The sequence below is a fragment of the Pseudorasbora parva genome, chromosome 6 (assembly GCF_024679245.1).
Source record: "Pseudorasbora parva isolate DD20220531a chromosome 6, ASM2467924v1, whole genome shotgun sequence".
NCBI lineage: Eukaryota > Metazoa > Chordata > Actinopteri > Cypriniformes > Gobionidae > Pseudorasbora > Pseudorasbora parva.
This window is the reverse complement of record NC_090177.1, coordinates 23,528,014-23,547,930: the sequence shown is the minus strand read 5'-3', so window position 1 is coordinate 23,547,930 and position 19,917 is coordinate 23,528,014. Positions and strand designations below refer to the sequence as shown.

The window sequence follows — 19,917 nt, the reverse complement described above, 5'->3', positions numbered from 1 at the left end:
TTAAAACATACCTATAATGTACACAGATCTCTCTTTTTCTGGATGAAGTTTTATTGTGGTCTCTGATCAGTATGCCAATGGCATATTTATACAGTCAGTCAGTGTTTGGGATTTGACGAGAGGCTGCTCACTACAGAGGCAATTGGTAGAGCTTGGAGCATCCCCCTAGCATTAGATCCACAGAGGTGGAGCTGGTCTAGCCAGCGTTTGGTTAAAACAATTTTTTTTCCAATGTAGCCTATTATTTAAAGAAAATCCTGACCTTGGCTTCTGTGCATGGTTGCTTTTAGCTTATTTGTACTTAATTCACAGAGTTGAATATCCCCAGACTGGAATTCCGGAATTTTTAGTTGACACTGACAGTCAGAATGAGAGGTACAAATGATGTGAACAAAGCAATCATTTCTTGTTAAGACCTGAACAACACCAGGGTGAGTAAATGATGACTTAATTTTAATTTTAGAGTAAACTAGCCCTTTAAGGAGATAAACAACAACATGTTTATTAGGCTGATGCATAGACGGGCTGATGTCCCGTCTATGCATCATAGTTGTAAAATTGAAAAAAAACTTTCAATTTTAACCTTTTCTCTGTTGCTGATGTTCATAAAGCCCTGAAACAATTAAATCCTCGAAAACCTGCTGGCCCAGATCACTTAGAGCCTTTCTTTTTAAAATTAGCTGCAGATATCCTAGCTGAACCTCTGACGCATCTTTTTAATCTTTCACTAGTCACAAACAAAATTCCAAAGGTTTGGAAGTCTGCATATGTTTTACCACTTTTGAAAGGAGGTGACCCTACCTTGCCAGATAATTACAGACCCATTTCCAAACTCTCAGCGTTGGCCAAAGTATTGGAATCTTTGGTTGGTGAACAGGTGAAGGAGTATTTAAATGCTCAGTCAATTTTATCTAAGTATCAATCTGGTTTTAGGAAAAAACACAGCACTACCACTGCTGCTATAAAAGTAATTAATGACATAGTCAAAGCGCTGGATGAAAAGAAACACTGTGTATCACTGTTTATTGATTTGTCCAAGGCTTTTGACACAGTAGACCATAGCATACTAGTTCAGAGACTGATCAGTATAGGCATGTCTCAGCACTCTGTGGGCTGGTTTATCAACTACCTCGCTGACAGGACTCAAGCTACGCAAGTTGATGGCCTAATGTCAAACTATGTATCTATCTGTAAAGGGGTTCCACAGGGCTCCATTCTTGGGCCACTTTTATTCACCATTTATATAAACTGTATAGGGGAAAATGTCCAACATGCATTTTTCCATTTTTATGCGGATGATACAGTTATTTATTGTTTTGCAACTACCATTAAGAATGCTTGCAAACTGCTTTCAATAGAGTGCAAGCTCAGCTTTATCAATTAAAGCTTGTGCTTAATGCAGAGAAGACCAAAGTAATGGTCTTTTCAAACGCAAGGAAATTGGAAAATGAGTCAGACCTGAATATTGTTACTGATCAGGGTAATAAACTTGAGGTAGTTTCATCTTATAAATATTTAGGATTTTTAATTGATGATGACCTTTCTTTTAAGCTTCATTTACAGAATCTAGTGAAAAAGTTGAAACTGAAGCTAGGTTTTTTCTTTAGAAACAAATCTTGTTTTACTTTTTCTGCCAGAAAAAGGCTAGTCCATGCCACATTTCTATCTATGATTGATTATGGTGATCTGCTGTATATGAATGCTCCATCAAAGTATCTTCAGATGTTGGATTCTGTGTTTCATGGCGCTTTAAGATTTATCTCGAATTGTAGACCCCTCACTCATCACTGTACACTTTACTCCTCGGTGAATTTGCCCTCTTTGTCAAGTCGCCGGCTTACTCACCTTTATATCTTTATATATAAGGGTGTCATAGGCAGGCTACCAGGTTACATATCTGATTTACTTTCTTTTACACAGAGTACTTATGGTTTACGGTCCCAGAAAATTATTTCATTGAATGTACCTAAAGCCAGGACTGAGATGTTCAAAAAAGCTTTCATGTTTGTTGCACCTTCAAATTGGAATAACCTACAGAAAATACTCAAACTACAGAGTCTAATTTCCTTAAATGAGTTTAAAGGTTATGTTAAATCTATAGAACATGACTCAATCCACACATGCAAATGTTTTAATTAATGTTATTTTTATTTAATTGAAATGCACTTGACTTTTGTGTTTTTGTGATTGTATGCTTTAATTTGTACTGCTATCTTGGCCAGGTCTCTCTTGAAAAAGAGATTCTATATCTCAATGAGACTAACCTGGTTAAATAAAGGTTAAATAAAAAATAAAAATGTCACCTTGGTAGGGTAGGTAAGAGTTATCTAAAACACTTTTGTCCAAATTTGTTTAAACTTTCTTAACATGTCAATACATAATTAAAATGTAAGTACTCTGAAAAAGAGAGTATAAAAATCGAGTGACTACACTTTAATCTGCAATAAACACTGCTCATAATTTTCGTTCAGGGACAAAACAAGTGATTGGCTTGGGCGACTGTCACTCTCTCCCACTACCACTTGTCAGTACTGGTATGAGAATAGGACATAACAGTAATGAACTATAACATAAAGTGTTCCCAGCCTGCCAAATTAAAAATGACAACGAATAATTAGAGAATGAAAAGAGCTACAATAACACTCACTTGTTGTGATTGGCTGAATATCCCTGTCTCTATTAATGGTTATTAAAACCACACATGAAATGCAGAACACTCACATGTGCAGTGCAGACGCTCAGTTTGACACTTAAGTCACAAAGACAAGTCAAGTGGTTCTATTTATTCACAGTTTGTACAGAATTTTAAAAGGTTAATGTTGTTTCATTTCGATTATAAAATGCCATTGTCACTTTCTTTAATAACTCTGTTAACGTAACTATATTTAGCGCTCTGTTAAAAAAAAAAAAAAAAAAATCTTGTAAATTTATTACAAATTATATATGCCTAATATTCTAAATCAAATGTAAAGGGATGTGCAATGCTACAATTTTGATCCTTCCAGAAAAGTCGTTTATTGTTGTATTCCTATGGGCTATAACTTTATTATTCTATTTTGAATAAATTGATTAAAAATAAAACGCTAAAAACTAAAATCAACCAAGTGAATTTAGCCACCGCAACATTACAGTATGAAAAATATGCTTTCATTTTGGGATTTGGTAAAGATAACATTTAACGTGATAAATTAGTGATTGTAAAGATTAAATTAAGTGTTCGATGATGGCAAAGGTCATCTAAATTTAAAAATATGGGAAATGATCATGTGTTTCACAAGCTACTTCCAAAGCTATGAACAGATTCACTCAAACTACCTGCAAATAACCCAGCTCTCAGCTACCCTGAGGGGAGATCAGCTTTGAATTAATCGCAGACTTTCGCCTGTTTCCAATAAACTTTAGTGGATTGCTGTGTTAAACATCCTGCAATAAATATCCATGTCACTCACACATTGAGTCCCATCTGACAGGATCAGAATTTAATCCGTGCGGACAGGTCTTTTTCACCACTAAATACTCATATTTTGAATTCTCACTGAAAGTGACAGCTTCACAGTTTGTTGGACGTTTCACGGTTCTTGACTGCCTTTCTGTAACACCTCTCAGAATTGCAGGCCTCAGTTCTTTTATGACCAACATGCCCACGCCAGCTCCAGTAGCTCTGAACAAATGTGAAGACTGAATGGCTGGAACAACATAAGGCAGTCATGACATCAGCACCAGAAGCAGCCCTGGGCTTTGATCCATCTGGGGATCTCATGGACCATAACAGATGTATCAACAGGCTGATCTCCACTGAAAGCATAAATAATTCTTTGATTTCCACTCAGGTAAAACTGTTTTTGTGTCTTTGGAATGCATTTAGTAACACACTTGATATTGTGATTTTCTGATTTAGAGGTAGTCAAGCATGTGACAAGTCGGTTCTGCCCTCAAAAAATCTGCACTTGAAATGACAGAACTATGGCTAATGTTCTGTAAAGGTTATCTCAAAGTTACTAACAAAACAGTCTTGCAGTAAGTTCTTTCATAAGGCTTAAAAAAAATATTGAAGTTGTTTGTTTAATGTATCATTACTATGGGACAGTTTGACCATTGTGATAATGAATCATCTACAATAAAAGACTAAAAGTCTTTCATTTTCAATTTAGTTGTTCGATCATAGTAAATGGAGCCCTTATCCGCCCTTCATATTCAGCTTATTTTAATATAAAAGTGTCCACCAAGTGTAATGATGTTTGTTAAACATTTTGAAAAAGATTCTTAAACATACCTAAAACATTGGGGTGGAAAAATAAATTAATGTTCATAAATAATCTTTGTTTACTTAAATAGGAAAACTCTTTTTTTTGTTGTCTTTTTTTTTTTTTACAACAAAACATGTGTAGGGCTGTAGGAAGGGAAAAAAAATCAGTTCTAATTTTAAAACAAAATGTACATTTTTTTGAATGCTATGTCAAGCCCGAGACACTGCAGAATATGCGAGAACCTAACACACCCATCAAATATGCCTGTCTAGCGTATGCTTGCATAGAAAAACAATTTTAAAAAGTGTGTGAACCCCCCCTTTCAACATATAATTGTTAGCTGGGAATATTCCACTAACATGTTTACTGCATCTGATTCATTAACTCATGGATGTAGAGAATGAAAATGTTAGGCGGTAACTAAAATCGAATCTTAAAATGTTGCAAAAGCAGTTCACAGCCCAAAACCGAATCAGTTGCACTGTACTTACTCAGATAGTCTGACAGCTTCCACCACAACTTGTGACAGGGGTTTAACTAGCAGCGAGGAGAATCCAACCTCTGACTCTTCTCTGGACCAGAACTCCTCCCATCACACATGACGGAGACCTAATAATGTCATTAAACAAACACACATCAAAGGCTGCTGCAGGAGGAAATGAGGTGGGGCTTTCTTCTTGGGGGCTGGGAGGACACTTGTTGGTCAAAATAAACCTGGCCCCACTTCCTTTACTCAGCCGACCAACAGCTAGACCAACAGCAAGGCCGCTGATACACAACGACCAAATGGGAGAGATCCTCTTCTGTAGTGAAATACACCTGCTTTTATATGTCGAACACATTCAGAAGGCCCTAAAATCTCACATTTCAAATTATTTGTGTTTGTTTGGGTGCACATGAAGAGAAAAAGAGTACTGCAGTGAGATTTTCTATTACAACTCTATTGAAGTCATCGGAATACATTTGTGGAATTAGTTTGATTCTACTTAACCTTCCATTAGATGGAGAATCTTTCAAGGACACGTAAAAGCTTTATACACTCGTAAGAGACTCGTCCTCTCTTTGTCTCATTATTTCGCTGGCTAACTGCGCACTACACATTATTCCACTCAATTTGCTCTCTAGTCTGCATTAGAGACCTCCTCCGCAGCTAACCGAACGTTCAGTGCCATCATCAGACGAGTACCTGGCCTGCCCACAAAACCCTTTCACATTCAGACAGCAAATTGAGTTACGCTCAATGAAGACAAAAGTGCTTTTGGTGGAGCAACCCGGATGATACTCTACAGAGAGCAATACATTAGGGTTCGTACAGGCGAGGCGGAGCTGTAAAAAACTAGGTTAGTCCGAGGCGTTCAGGTAGAGATGAGTTATCAGCACAATGCAGAGGCCACATCAAACAACCAGGGCTAACCCTCAGGGTAAATGACTTCAGATGATTAAGATACTCAATCTGTGCCTGTCTGGACAGGCCACAGCCAGGTTAAACCAGTCTGCTATGATCACAGCAACGCGGCCATCAAAAGATAAGCTAAAACCAGTCGTGTGTCTTGTCATGCATTTGTCATGTCATAAAATGACAGCTTGACTGAAGAGAACTGATTTATGGTCAGTCACTGTTCTGAATGCTGCACATGTGTATACACGTCATGCAGTGAGAAACGTTCTATAGCCTATACTTACAAAACTGCATTTTGCTGTATAAAGCATTATGTATGCAGCTTTTATGAGCTCATTAATTGCGGGACAGGGTGATTAAAGGGATTTTTTTTTTTTTAAATCTACCCTAAAATCTTTATTTTATCATACAACTCCATTAGTTATCCACTTTAATACTAGTAAAGATATTTTAACATACAAATTTTACTTTAAAGCTGCAGTCTGTAACTTTTGCCTCTTTGTATTTCTCTGTTTGAAACCTGCGATTGCATTTATTAGCAGAAGTATCGTCTTTACGTTGGTTGTGCATCGGCACGGCTCCACAGCGCGGATGAATCTAATGTTTTGAGGAGTACGTGCGGCTGTCGGTCACCGCACCGGGGTGGATACTGAACATCGGAATCGCAGATTCTACATCTTGGAAGCATGACCAAAATAAGAATTTTCACCAAGTAACATTTCTGACACTTTTGTTCTGACCATGAGAGAAAAAAACATTACAATAAATTGCGCTACCAACGGCAATTAAATATAATAATCGCTTGGCTCATAACACATCAAACTGTGCAAATTATTATTGTTATACTTTTACTTATTGTTATTGTCATATTGTTAATGTTAATCAGCATCTGCATTGCGTGACTACATGTATTTAGTGTTTATTTGCGTTACCTGTAGATTTTAATTTCCATACAGTCTAATCTTTTGCTTTTGATTACGGGTGAATCTCCAATTGTCCCTGATGATTGTAGTTTGGATCTTTCTGGATTACAATCTGACATCAAAATGATCCGTTTAATTATTCTAGCTGCTGTGAGAAAAGGCTATAAATGATGCGTCACCTGCAGCATCCTCACATGCGATAGCCAACTAGCCGGACTCCTTCGTTATATATACAGATGTAACGTGATGACGCAAAGATGTGGTCGAAATTCCTGCGGAAATCCACCAGTACATAAAGTAAATAAAGGTTATTTGGCAGGGTGTATGTTTAATGAAGAAGCTTTAATATCCAAAGAACCTTTCCATTGCACAAAAGGTTATTCGTAGTGCAAAAAGGTTCTTTAGACTATAAAATGTTTAGGGAAAAAATGGTTCTTTAAAGAACCTTTCACAAAACGGTTCATAATATTTTGAATTGATAAAACAAAATGGTAAGATTTATAATTAAAAGTTATTTTAACATTATATAGTTTAAACCAACTAACGTTTTGACATTTAATCAAATGTTAGTGTGCCATGCACCACACTGCTAGTTAAGCTAGTTAACAGTCTCTCAAGAGGATATTAGCTTCATCACAGGATGCTTGCTGTCAGTTTTGACACCTTTGGCCAAGTGTGAGTAAACAGTAAAGCAATTAGGAGCTCCTGCCGTTAATGGATATGTCAGACGTAGTGTCACCTCCAGATCTGACTCTCCGGAGATTCCTTCTGTCCGATTCAATGATGAAGACTTGCTCTGAAGCACAACAGCGTATATCACTCGGATTTCACTGCTGCGAAAGACTTTGACAAGACATGTTCGCCTAACAATGTGCCTGTTGAGCATATATCAACGCTTGCCGTAAATCAGAGACGGGTAGAGTTTGAAAAGGGCTCACAGACGGAACCTCAAGCTTCTGTGAGTCAGAAACAAGAAACGTTCAGTGCAATGATTCAGTACTTCAACCGGAGCTCTCCTTTTCTTGAGTTGCTCTACAACCACAAAATAGTTCAAAGTGAGAAATGTATCTTAACCTTGACAAGCCATTGTTCTGTCCTGCCAGAACTTTCTCTTCCCTGGCATCCATCATTCTCCACACATTAGCACATTCCCTCTATGTGGCAACCAGGCTGAGGAGATTTGTGGCCCTCATTTCCTTAAGATCCACCATAAAACTGCCCGCTTTGTCTGCAAGGGCCACATGAACTGAGAAAGCATGAAATATGACCCCCAGTCGCCTTGGTATCAGTGTGAAGAGCTTGACAGAGGGGGGTTTCTCTGTCTGGCTGCTATCACAAGTGTTTTTTGAGGTTTTTTTACTTTGCATGATATGCAGTGACAATAATGTCAAAAAGGAATTTGAACATAGAAGCCAGACAGAATTTTGCACATGCAAATATCCAGGTGGTCCAAAAAAAAATAGGGTGGCTACATGTAAATGGAAGCGTAAATGAATATACAGACAGTGTGTTTGCATTTTTAACATGCTCCGGTAAAAGCCAGCTTATCTTCAGCGACCAAACAGGAATGCCAACTATGGGATTCTGTGCATTCAAAGCTATCATTTAAAATGGCAGCATTAACATATAAAGTAGGTGCTCACAGAGCCCGATAAATTAAAACAGTAGCATCCTTTTAGCCATTTTGCTGTCGTTTTATCCAGCCGAGTGCTCACAAACTGGATGCGTATCATTTTTGATTATCAGGTGGAGTCCAAGCGTGAAATAACCCCAAATTTGAACATCAGTAAAGCATTGCCACGCTATAACAACACAGGCCTCCCAAGCACACAATCATTTCCACCATCTCATTATTATGTCTCAATCAAAATCATAATACCTTTAGTGGCGCAAAACCACTTTAAAACATTTAAACAGCACTCTTGGGAGGCATGTGCTGTTCCTAAGGAATCTGAATAAGGAGTCGTAATAGCTGACTGCTGTAGTCCATTAAGCTTTTCATGAGGTGACAGTTTAATCAGTGTAAAAATGATCATGCTGCTGATAGTGAAATGAACAAAAGTTTGTCTTTGAAAGTTATCTCATGGACCAGTTCACCCAGAAATTAAAATTCTGTCATTATTTAGTCTTCATGTTGTTCCAAACCTAGCACTTTCTTCTGTGGAACACAATCAATCTCCAAAAATGACAAAAAGCACCATAAACGTTTCATAAAATGATTATGCTATATCTGAAGCCATTCGATCGATTTGGGTGAGGAATTTAAGTTTTAATTAGAGGAAAATAGTGCTTTTACTGAAAATGGTCCTGAAACAAGTCGCTAGCCCAACTTAAAGATGCTCATACACTGGGACTATTTATTCCCATCTTCCTACCAAAAGAGTGAGAGCTTTTCAGGCTGTATTCATCCCCTTTGTCTCAGCATAAACAGACTGCAGCCAGCAGCACACGTGGCCTCACAATGCAAACTCCCAGAGCCGTAAAACTACATTACCACAGGGAAGGAATCAGATACACAGATGCCCCAGGGACCACTCAGTTTACAAAGCACCTCTAAGCCTTCCAGACTATAAGTTATTACTGACAGAACCTGAAGAAGGTGAAAATCAGTTTGCACCTTTTCCACGAGTTACAACATTTAAAGCCAAAGTGTGTAATTTCTGCTACTAGCATTACCGAAAAGATAATTATTGTTCCAGACAGGTTTCCCAAATATTCCTTTCATCTGCCATATAGTGCAACGGTTTTGGTTCTGGAAGTAAAAAACCCATTTGTTTTCTCCATAGGGTAATTGATTATTAATTAAAATAAGCCTTTTAACGGATCATGAAATCCTAAAACACATTTTCTGAGATGTAAAAATACTGAAAATATTATTAGACATTTAAAGGTCACCTATTATACAAAATCCACTTTTACAAGGTGTTTGAATATAAATGAGTGTGGACAGTGTGTGAACACACCCTTCAATGACAAAAATCCACCCACTCTTTATTTTTAATTCCCATTAAAGGGGTGGTAAAACACGTTTTCACTTTTCTAACTTTAGCTAGTGTTTAATGTTGCAGTTTGAGCATAAACAACATCTGCAAAGTTAAAACGTTCAGAGTTGAAAGCAAAGGAAGATATTTGCTTTTAAAGAAATCAATTTCTAAGGACTACAGCAAACGGCCAGTAGGGAACTACAGCCTTTTCCTCCAGACTCGCTAACATTAACAGCTACAGTATTTACATAAACTCATCCTTCGAGAATAGCCTATTAAATAAGGGGGGCGAGGCCATTTTGCAATGCCGATGAAAAGCTGTTATTTTTATCCGGATTGTAGGTCCACTTTGTTCAACTTACCTGGGGAGTTAGGGATCAATGGTTAAAATTTGATAAATCTCACTCTCTGTGCTGCAAATTTTCACGGAGGAAAATGGTCCCTGCAATGTACGATCACGTATATGATTAGAACGTTCAGCGATCAACTGCCAAATTCAAAAATGTTAATCTGCTTTAGCGCGTTGACTGGCGCTGAGCCAGAGACTGAGTGAGTGAGAGACTGACTTGAGCTCAGTGTCTTTTAACGTTTATTTTAGATTTCATACACTTCGAATTACATTACACAATCAAAGAAGACAAAAAATGTCACATATCAGATGTGGATGATCTTAGGTTGTAAATCCAGCATGCCCCATCCCCGTCAGTGTTTTAACATATACCGGCGGCCGGACGCTCACAGCCCGTGATAACGCAACTAACAAAATAATTTTCTACCCGTTCCCTCACATAATGTCACATTACATATATCAGGTGAAGTGGATGATCTTGAAATCCAGAAGGCTCCGTTGTAACAACCTGTTGAATTGGGAATCATGCTACACCTGTTTACACCTAGACCTGTTGAATCATGCTACAAAAGGGCATTGAAGGTTTTGGAGTGAGAGATAAGAAGTCTTTTAGGTGCTGTGGGCACCTAGCCCACAGCTCGTAATAATTTATCAACAAACATGTTAACTAGGTGGTTACCGAATCAGAACACAGCTGGGCCCGCTAACCAATCTGAGTAGAGGGCGCCTATTTAAAACAAAGGCATAGCTGTATGACGCCAAGTTTGAGCATAGCATGTTGATGGATGCGGTTATAAACGTTACTATAGTATGAAGCAAAGCAGGACTGAGGGTTGAGGAAGCGGAGCAAGGCCACTGGAGCGATTGTTAATGAGATGAACAACACACCTCGCGAGCAGCGGGACTTTTATTATGACGGGAAGGGACGGGACAGTCGCCGGGCGCCAGCGCTATTTCCACTTTTCCGGTCTTCAGTACTCCCTCAGACGCTATGCTCAGACGTCCCAGCTCCTTGGCTAAAGTAGCAATTGTGACATATTGGGATATTGTAAGTACTCAACTGAACAAAATATATAACACTGGCCTAGTGGTTTTTGGATTTTTTACTGCAAAAATACTATATAGTGCACCTTTAATAAGCAGAAACTTAGGATTTTATTGAGGCAAAAGTCGTAGTTAATCGTGTCGTAATGTGTTCCTTATAGTAAAGTGTTACCAAAATTACTATGGGAAAAATGAATGAGAAAAATTCCCCCCATTCATGCCATTGGCTAAGAAATGCTGCTGTTGTGCTGATCGAAATGTATAAATAATCAAAGTGATTTTTTTATGCATTAAAAAAAACAAAAACATTTGTTTCCTCATATTGAAACACTACTTAAAGACAAAATATTTTTAGTAGATGTTGTTTCTTAAATAGGAAATGGTGACTGGTTTGCCAGTTGCACACATAGCTAAAACACCTGGGCAAACCTTGTTCTTGTGAAACACAACCACCTGTCATAGTGACAGTCCTTAAGCATGAAGCTGTCAGTACTTAGCAAACAGGGAGGAAGAGATGACAGATCCTGTATGTAATTTAAGCCCTCAGCATTAAACTGCCTCTCTGATCTTTGATTTATTTCAGTCCTAAGGTGGAAAGCCTATAGTGAAACACAAGAAATGAAAAGTGACTGTAAATATTAAAAACCTCAGAACTATGAAGCTTTCATTCCTCTTAAGAACTTCTGTCGTTCTAATTTGTCAAACAATGTCAACAATTAACACTCAAAAATCCATTAGACCTTGATTGTTAAAAGCTCCAAATCTGATAAGAACCAACAATGTCAGTTGTAATTCAAAGACACTCGATTGACAAATGTGCCACTTTAGGGATTTCCTCCTGTGTCTAAGGTTAAACAGTAATGAAATAAATAATAATGGTATTCCTTATTGAAAACACCTTTAAACAGTCCTCTGACTTTCTGAAACTGAACAGCAGTTCTTGCTAATTATTATTTTGTGGTGTATTTTAATGTGTATTTTTGTTGGTAAGCAGCTGTTGATTAGATGGAATATTGATGTATTGAGATGTTATTTTGCAATACTGACCTACTGACTGTACATTAGGTCTTATTTTAGATATGTAAAGCAGGATATTGACCGCTTTTCAGCATTTTGGGGAACTGACAACGTCATTGACTACCACGGAAGCTAAATATTTAAATATAGATGCTTTTACATGTATAACATGGCTAATATGAGCCAGTTAAGTTAAAAAACTTAAAATATGGGCCAAATATCAGTGGTTGCTGTCCTTGCTGGTGAAGCAAATCATTAATGCCCTAAGCTAAGGAGATTTATGTCAAGCAGCTGTTTAGCTGACGGCTGCTGAGCTGGAGTGCTGGGGGAGAGGAGGACAGAGAACACCTGGGCTTGGAGCTCAGAGGCAGCAAGAATCACTTTCATCTGCCCAGGCCGCAGTGGAGGGAGAGAGAGAGAGTTGTCTGCACTCACTTCATACTCTCTCTAACAGTTACTACAGGCTGTCAGCAGCTTTCACACGTTCTCATTCAGACACTGTCTGCTTTACTCTGGAAAAACAAAACAAAACTTCCAGGAAAGTGAGACCTGTGCACATTAAGAAAACAATTGTACTCATTATACAACTGTTAGTTCCAGTTCTTGATTTGGATTGGTCAAGCAGCATTACGAGTATCTTGAATTGGATTGGTCAAGCAACATTTCGAGTATCTTGAATTGGATTGGTCAAGCAACATTTCGAGTATCTTGAATTGGATTGGTCAAGCAGCATTACGGATATCTTGAATTGGATTGGTCAAGCAGCATTACGAGTATCTTGAATTGGATTGGTCAAGCAGCATTACGGGTATCTTGAATTGGATTGGTCAAGCAGCATTACGGGTATCTTGAATTGGATTGGTCAAGCAGCATTACGGGTATCTTGAATTGGATTGGTCAAGCAGCATTACGGGTATCTTGAATTGGATTGGTCAAGCAGCATTACGGGTATCTTGAATTGGATTGGTCAAGCAGCATTACGGGTATCTTGAATTGGATTGGTCAAGCAGCATTACGGGTATCTTGAATTGGATTGGTCAAGCAGCATTACGGGTATCTTGAATTGGATTGGTCAAGCAGCATTGCAAGAGTATTGATCACTGTTAGTTTTCACTGTTTGTAACATTACACTGGTCCGTGTTTGCACATTGCAGACAGGATGTAGCATTTGTTACACCAGTAGGTGTTCTTATGAATGAAACATTGAATGATTCATTCAACCAATTCATTCACACTTACTCATTCAGGATCTATGAGTGAGTCATTGCATCATTCACTCAACTGATTCCTTCAAACACATTGATTCGTTTAGAAATGAAACATAGCTACTGTGTTTTGCTCTAACAAGCAGATAATGATCCTTCTTTTACTTTATTGGATCAAAAAAAGAGTAATATATATATATATATATATATATATATATATATATATATATATATATATATATTTATATATATATATATATTTTTTTCATTTAATTATTTAATAATTTACAGTGTACTTTGTGTTATATTATTCTGCCATTAATGACTAAAAACAGGGCATCATCAACTGCTTGTAGTTGCAAATACTGTTAGATTTAGCAGTACTGACCTACTGAACTCAAAGACTGAGAATTAACGGTTAGTGCTCATACAGCACTCAGTTTGATTTATCATTTTCTGCGTTTTTTCGACTCTTGAACCAGTGCATCACAAGCATACACCTATTCTGCAAATATTTCTCTGAGGACAGAACTTGTCACTCTTCAGGAAAGACAGGAGAGAAGAGCTGTGCACATATCTAAACTTCAGATAAGTATCAGAAACTGTCAGAAATGAACGAGAGAGCCCTGACATACGGTCTGTTTTGAGTTTGTGTTAATGGGGGAGTCACACGAGAGCGTCATCAGGCATGACAGAAGAATGTCATGGTGAGCAGTGAGGTGAACACGTTTATTCGCTGGGTCTGCGTCTCATCTTCATGAGGGCTTGGACAGCGCTGTATGAAAACATCTCGGCTCATCTGTTACTGGTTCTCACCGCTTTCATCGCTGGAGATGGATCTCACCATTAGATGCCACATAACGCATATTGCAGAGTCCTGTATAGCTCATTAGAGATCAAGGGGTCGCTGCATGTGCTCAAACACAGACTTCCTACCTCAAAAGAACCATCACCAGCATGTGAAATATGGCCTTAAATGAGCCGCTGTCTGATAAAACTGAAAGCAACTGTGTTTAGTGCTCTGTTGGTTGTGCATGAGAGATTTGGCCTACGAAAAAATTATTGTCAACTGGACTTCGGTGATTGAAATCTCTTTTAGAACATCTGTAGTGATACTTTAACTGCAGAAGTCACAATGAAATGGAAGTTGCAACAGTTTTTCCCCTATTGTGTGACCTACATCTAATTATCGGAAAAAAATAAAAAGTCAGGATGGGGACTTCAATCCTCAGTTTTTGATTGGATTTTGACATGTGGGCATTACACTTGAAAATGAATGTGGGCTTGCAGTCTATTTTAAAGGACTGGGTTTAAATGAAACTAAACAATTGGAGAAGTCTGTCATTTTCACCAGGAGATTGAGAAATTACATTTTGATAAAAAATTACAAGGTCAAAATTTAAAACAAATAAAAATAAGCATGCATGCATGAGGCGTTCACAATAACATCTACATTATCAAAACAGAACATATGTTTCCTCTGGTGCACTTCTGTAAATATTGTGCAAATAATTAAAAAAAAATCTATGTAAACTGTGACTGCACTGTAAAAAAAATGTTGATTTTTGTTGGTCTAACTTAAAAAAGTAAGTAACCTGGTTGCCTTAAAAAATTAGTTTATTGAAATTAAAAATTTGAGTTGATGCAATGAAGGAAAATTGTTTAATAAATAGAAACTCAAAATATTTTTGTATCTGAACCACATAAAAATTTGATTAATCATGAAAATAGCACTATTTGGCATGTTTCACTGTCATCAGAAATAAAACACACATAATTACCCAATATGCTTACAAAATATTTTAATAATATTTTAATAAAGGTTGTCAAAAAATAGTCCTTGTATTAACTCAAAATTTTAATTTCAATGAACTCAAAATTTTAAGGCAACCAGGTAACTTTTTTGCTAAATATTTTTTTACAGTGTGCCTATATTTACAAAAGATAACTTTATAGGGGGAAAAAGACAAAAATCACCTATAATAATAGAATATGGCATCACTATGTCACTTCTACCTGTTTTCTGCCCAAAAATGAAGAACTAATTTGTCTGTAAGTGACCTTGTGTTGTCATCAGACGTGTTCTTATTTTGCTTTAATTGACTTTTTGAAATAGAAATAGTTTGAAAATACAGTTCTTGCATTTATTTTTTGGTGATTTTGTGTTGCACTTATATTTAGTTAATTCTTTGATTCAATGAAATCAAAGGCTTGTGAGTTTTTATAAATTCCTTGTGTGCACTTAATAAGTATCTAATTACTTAGAAACAAAGATCGTTAGGAGGTAAATGCATCCTTTTGTTTCTTCTGCAGAAAATATCAGGCCTTGAGACCTTACATGAGTGTGCTAAATTCTCTCTCTTCTCATTTGACTTCAGGAGCCTCGTGTGCTACTCAACGAGCCCCTCATTTCCTGGTGCTTTAAGGGGGACCGGAGTTGTGTCCCTCCTGTTTGATTGATTATAAGAGTGACCTGAGGGTGAGGGTGAACTACTCAAGCTCATTGTGAGGCCCATGACACAGGAAAGGCAAGTGTAAAACATGAGGGTCTTACCCCAATTATTGTACAGAAGTGACCTGCCCATTGGCAGTTTGAGCATTGCATGATTCATTTGCAACAAACTGTTGCAAACATGAAATCAAATAATCAACAATAGACTATTTTTTTATTTCACTCTACAGCACAAATCCAGAAGAAACCATGGCGTATCATGTAACAACATGCTATAAAACATATTGCATATAAAGCTACCCGGATCAAAAGAGTCCAGATGTTCAGTGTCAAATTCATAAGAGGACACTGGCAAGATTACACGTAATCGTCAGTCTCCTTGAATTTGTTTACAGAACGTTGGGACAAACTAGCTTGTACCGAAAGAGTGCAGATGGTTTTGTTATTTGAGAGGCGATAAATGAATTGTATCAGCACTCGCTGTCAGTCAGTCCACTATAGCACAACACTCCCCTGTCCAGGAATGTATTGTCTCCGTTTGGTCTTGCGAGAGGTCTAAAAGCTTCTTGTGTACACGTATACTGAGCAAACTCATCGATAACCCTTAAAACATCACAAATGATGTGGTGCATGTCTACATAAATCACTCACCTTCAGCCTTTGGCTATTAACTTACTGATGATACTGATAATTATATATTCAGGTTTACAAATTAAAGGGATAATTCACTCAAAAATTACCGGCACTCAAGATATTTTAAAGAATGTTTAAACTGTTTTTATCCATACAATAAAAGTCAGTGGGATCCAAAACAAGACTGGACTCCATGGACAAAACAACACAATTATGAAAGGTTTGTAACGACAGAAGGGTGAGTAAAAGATGACAGAATGTTAATTTTTAGGTGAAGCATAATTCTACGAGAAGGTCTTTAGTTCCTTAAGCCCACATAATATCTGTCAATCTGCGTCGCTCTGTCTAATGTTAGTATCCGCACTGAAAGCAGCGGAGACATGTGGTGGAATTCTCCAAAGTAAACGGGCTTTCATTGTGACGAGACATACATGCACAGGCATACACACATTTATGAACACTATATAGCAAACAGACCACACATACTGTTGATATAAGACACTAAGCCTGCAGATGCATGTAGAAATATAAGTAGGCTTCCTGCTTAAGTGACATTTACAGTCACATATGAAGAGATTAACAACAGCACATCTTAATAAAGCTGTACATACCCTTGGCACAGGCCTTGTCTCAACTTCAATCGCTTGTTCCTTTTCTGATATCCTACACCATGTCTGAGGTCTGGTCTATCCGACAGGCACAGACTACACCAAGCGCGGAGGAGGAGAAAAAAATACAGCATGAATTAGCATTCCTAAAGCAATCATGTGACTTCAATGCACCAATAAGCCTCTACGGATTCACTATGATCCACCTCTCGCTCCTCCTTCCCCTTCTCTCTTGTTTCGCTCTCTCATAGAAACCCTTTGACAGGGTTGTGATAAATTTGGACTGTTGATGCACCTATTTTTGCTATCAAACTTCTATTAAAAATCAGACCCCCAATTTACCTATTCAATATGTGCAATAAATAGAAGAGCAGTATAATAATACATAAAAAGGTCTGTAAATACTGTAATATGTGAATGAAAATGCAAAAATGATGCCACAAAGAGAGTACAAATACATGATGCACCAATGCATGTCTCAAGTCATATACGCTGTGAGAAAGCAGATCAGCCTCCGCTGTTATCCAAGGAAGGGAGAATTGTGTTCTAACAACATTGTGCTAATGTCCTTTCTGCATGTGTGCACTATCCTCCATCTTATTAAAGTCTCTGCGTCTCATTACAGCCAGTGGGGGGTGGAAGCCTACAGCACACCTCTGTTGCTTGACCCTGACTTTTACGAGCCCACCTCAACAAAGAGCGTTAAACGGCAATCATGGCTGAATGCTGAACACCCAAAGTACGCGATTGCGCAGGTCTCGCTCGAGGGAGACTCGAACATTCGTTTTTTCCGGCTGTGGCGTGAAGCAATAAAGTGGCTGGATGTTGAACAGGATGCTGAGATACTAAAAGCCGTTAAGTGATGGGAGGTGTAATAGCCTGGGACACACAGGTGCATAAGTAGCATTGACATAATTAAACAGGTCAGAGGACAGCCAGGAGAATGAAGGGGGTGATTGTGCTATTTTCTGCTCTTATAATAAGTTCCTTATGCTTCTGTTATTATGTCTGCATGTGTGTGAGAGAAAGAGATGATCATTATCCTTTAACGAGCCTGTACAGTGGTTTGTGTTTTAAAAAGAGGGAGAGCTATTTAAACTAGGGAAATATATATATATATATATATATATATATATATATATATATATATATATATATATATATATATATATATAATATATAATTATAAGTGTAATATAAGTAATATAAGTGCTTTCTGGATATTTCAAATTACCCCCAAAAGGGTATCGTCCCTATTTTGATGGCTCCCCCCCACACACATGTACAAAATGCAGTGCCAGCCAATCAATAGCCTGACAAGCCAGACCCACATCAAGATGTTTGGTCTGGAAACTCACCATTGACAGGGCTCAATCCGAGAGGCGGGATAAACGGTTGTCTTTCAAACTCCCTCTCCACGTGATATGATAGCGCTACAACCAACCAGAGCAACGAAGGTGAAGCAGAGCTAGTTGATAGATTAAACTTTTGCCATATCCGGTCGGCAAAACTCAAAACACATCTTTCCTTCTTACGAATTACTCCAGTGCCGTTCTTTGTTCTTTTCTCAGAGAAAAGCTTAACTCCAAGTCTTCCAGAGTCACAGTCAAAGCCGATTCGAAAGACCGCCGTTCGCCAGCTTCTGTGTTTACTAGAAGCACGCAAGCGCAACTCTGCCATAATTATGTTAAGCCCCGCCCACAGACTCTATAAACGATGTGATTGGCCGACCAGAGTTTGGTTTTTCCAGCTCAGAACTGTATTGAGAGTTGCTAGACGACACTCGTGGCAGATTAGATTTGCTGCCGCTAGGGTGCGTCTAGATTTCTAGGCTATGTTACTGTGGTAATCCTGGTCGAATCTTAAATGAAAAAGTCATCCCTTCCATCCCAGAAACACAAACACAGTTCTTATGAACAATTTGATAGCATGAGCATGAACATATTACAATATGATGAGATTAGAGGGTTATATCGATCACTATAAAAAGAACCAAAGGAAACAAACATACATTAGGAGTATATTATCTTACTTTTCGGACACACTTTGGGAGCTGATGCTTCGTCTTCGCTGAGGTTTAGACGCTCCAGGCTTATCAGGTGTGGAAATGAATGGGTCTTTATCATCACTGACGTGAACGACCATACGACTGCAAATGAACAAACAAGCAAACATGACACACAAGCATATTCAAGCAAAAGCTAGCATATATTAGTTCTCTGAAACAAAACTAAATCAATGTTACTCACCTATCGAGAAGAAATAAAGCAACCTCTGCCTCCGATTGCAGGCTTAGTGCTCCTTGAGTTATCTCCAGTGCTGGAAAGCTGATACTTCTTGCCTGATCGTAAGCCTTCTTTTGTTCCATAGACATTTTCCACTTTTGTTTATTATCTGCCATCTCTCTCTTTCTGTTATCGCTCAGCTAATATCCGTCCTGTGTATCGTGTCTTTTGAAAAATGGCATGCACTGAGAGCTCTCTTCTCATCATTATGCTCCTTGCTCCTGATTGGCTACAAGTTTGTTTTGGTACTCGCCCGAGACACTTTTACTAAAGCATTTTTGAACAACACTTAGCCCACCTTTAAATTTACATTCTTGTTTATTTATGCTATTTGATTGAACATGTCAAGGTAACTGAGCCAATGACCAATGGGAGTCTGTCAGGTGTGGTCACAGTTGTGTGTATCTTGTTTGTATGTCATGCAACATATTTTACACGTCTTATAACTTTCGTTTTGATCATGGGCTGTTTTAGTCAAGCTAATTCAGCTGTTATTGTTGAAATGGAAAAATAAAAGTGAATATAATTTGTTGTTTGAGTTTACATGATTTGGTGTTGCGTTATTCCGTCAAACCTACACACACTAAGTAAAACAAATACAATATTGAAATATAATCTTGAAAATATTTACGTATTTAAAATGTACAGTGGTGGCCAAAATTATTAGAACACTTGGCATCTGGGCGTTGTCTTATTGGGCCCAGATTTATTTTCCAAGAGGACATTGCCCCGAAACATTCTTCTAACTATTGCCGGAACTACCTGCGATAG

The 19,917-nt window shown here is 37.9% G+C and overlaps 1 protein-coding gene across 7 annotated transcripts in view; it reads right to left on the bottom strand.

Moving 5' to 3' along the window:
- The window catches only part of phc2a (polyhomeotic homolog 2a (Drosophila)), a 44,343-nt gene extending 24,640 nt beyond the window's left edge, over nt 1–19,703 (bottom strand). For 2 of the 7 annotated variants that reach the window (XM_067446292.1, XM_067446293.1), the window contains exons 1-4: nt 19,111–19,701; nt 18,894–19,010; nt 16,865–16,957; nt 4,739–4,856 (exon numbers count right to left, since the gene is read on the bottom strand). The gene's annotated coding sequence lies outside the window, so the exon portion shown is untranslated. Of the gene's footprint in view, nt 1–2,647; nt 2,667–4,738; nt 4,857–16,864; nt 16,958–18,893; nt 19,011–19,110 lie in introns of those variants that run through there. The other 5 variants (XM_067446291.1, XM_067446287.1, XM_067446294.1 and 2 more) reach the window with 5 other exon arrangements.
- Between the last annotated feature and the right edge of the window lie 214 nt (nt 19,704–19,917).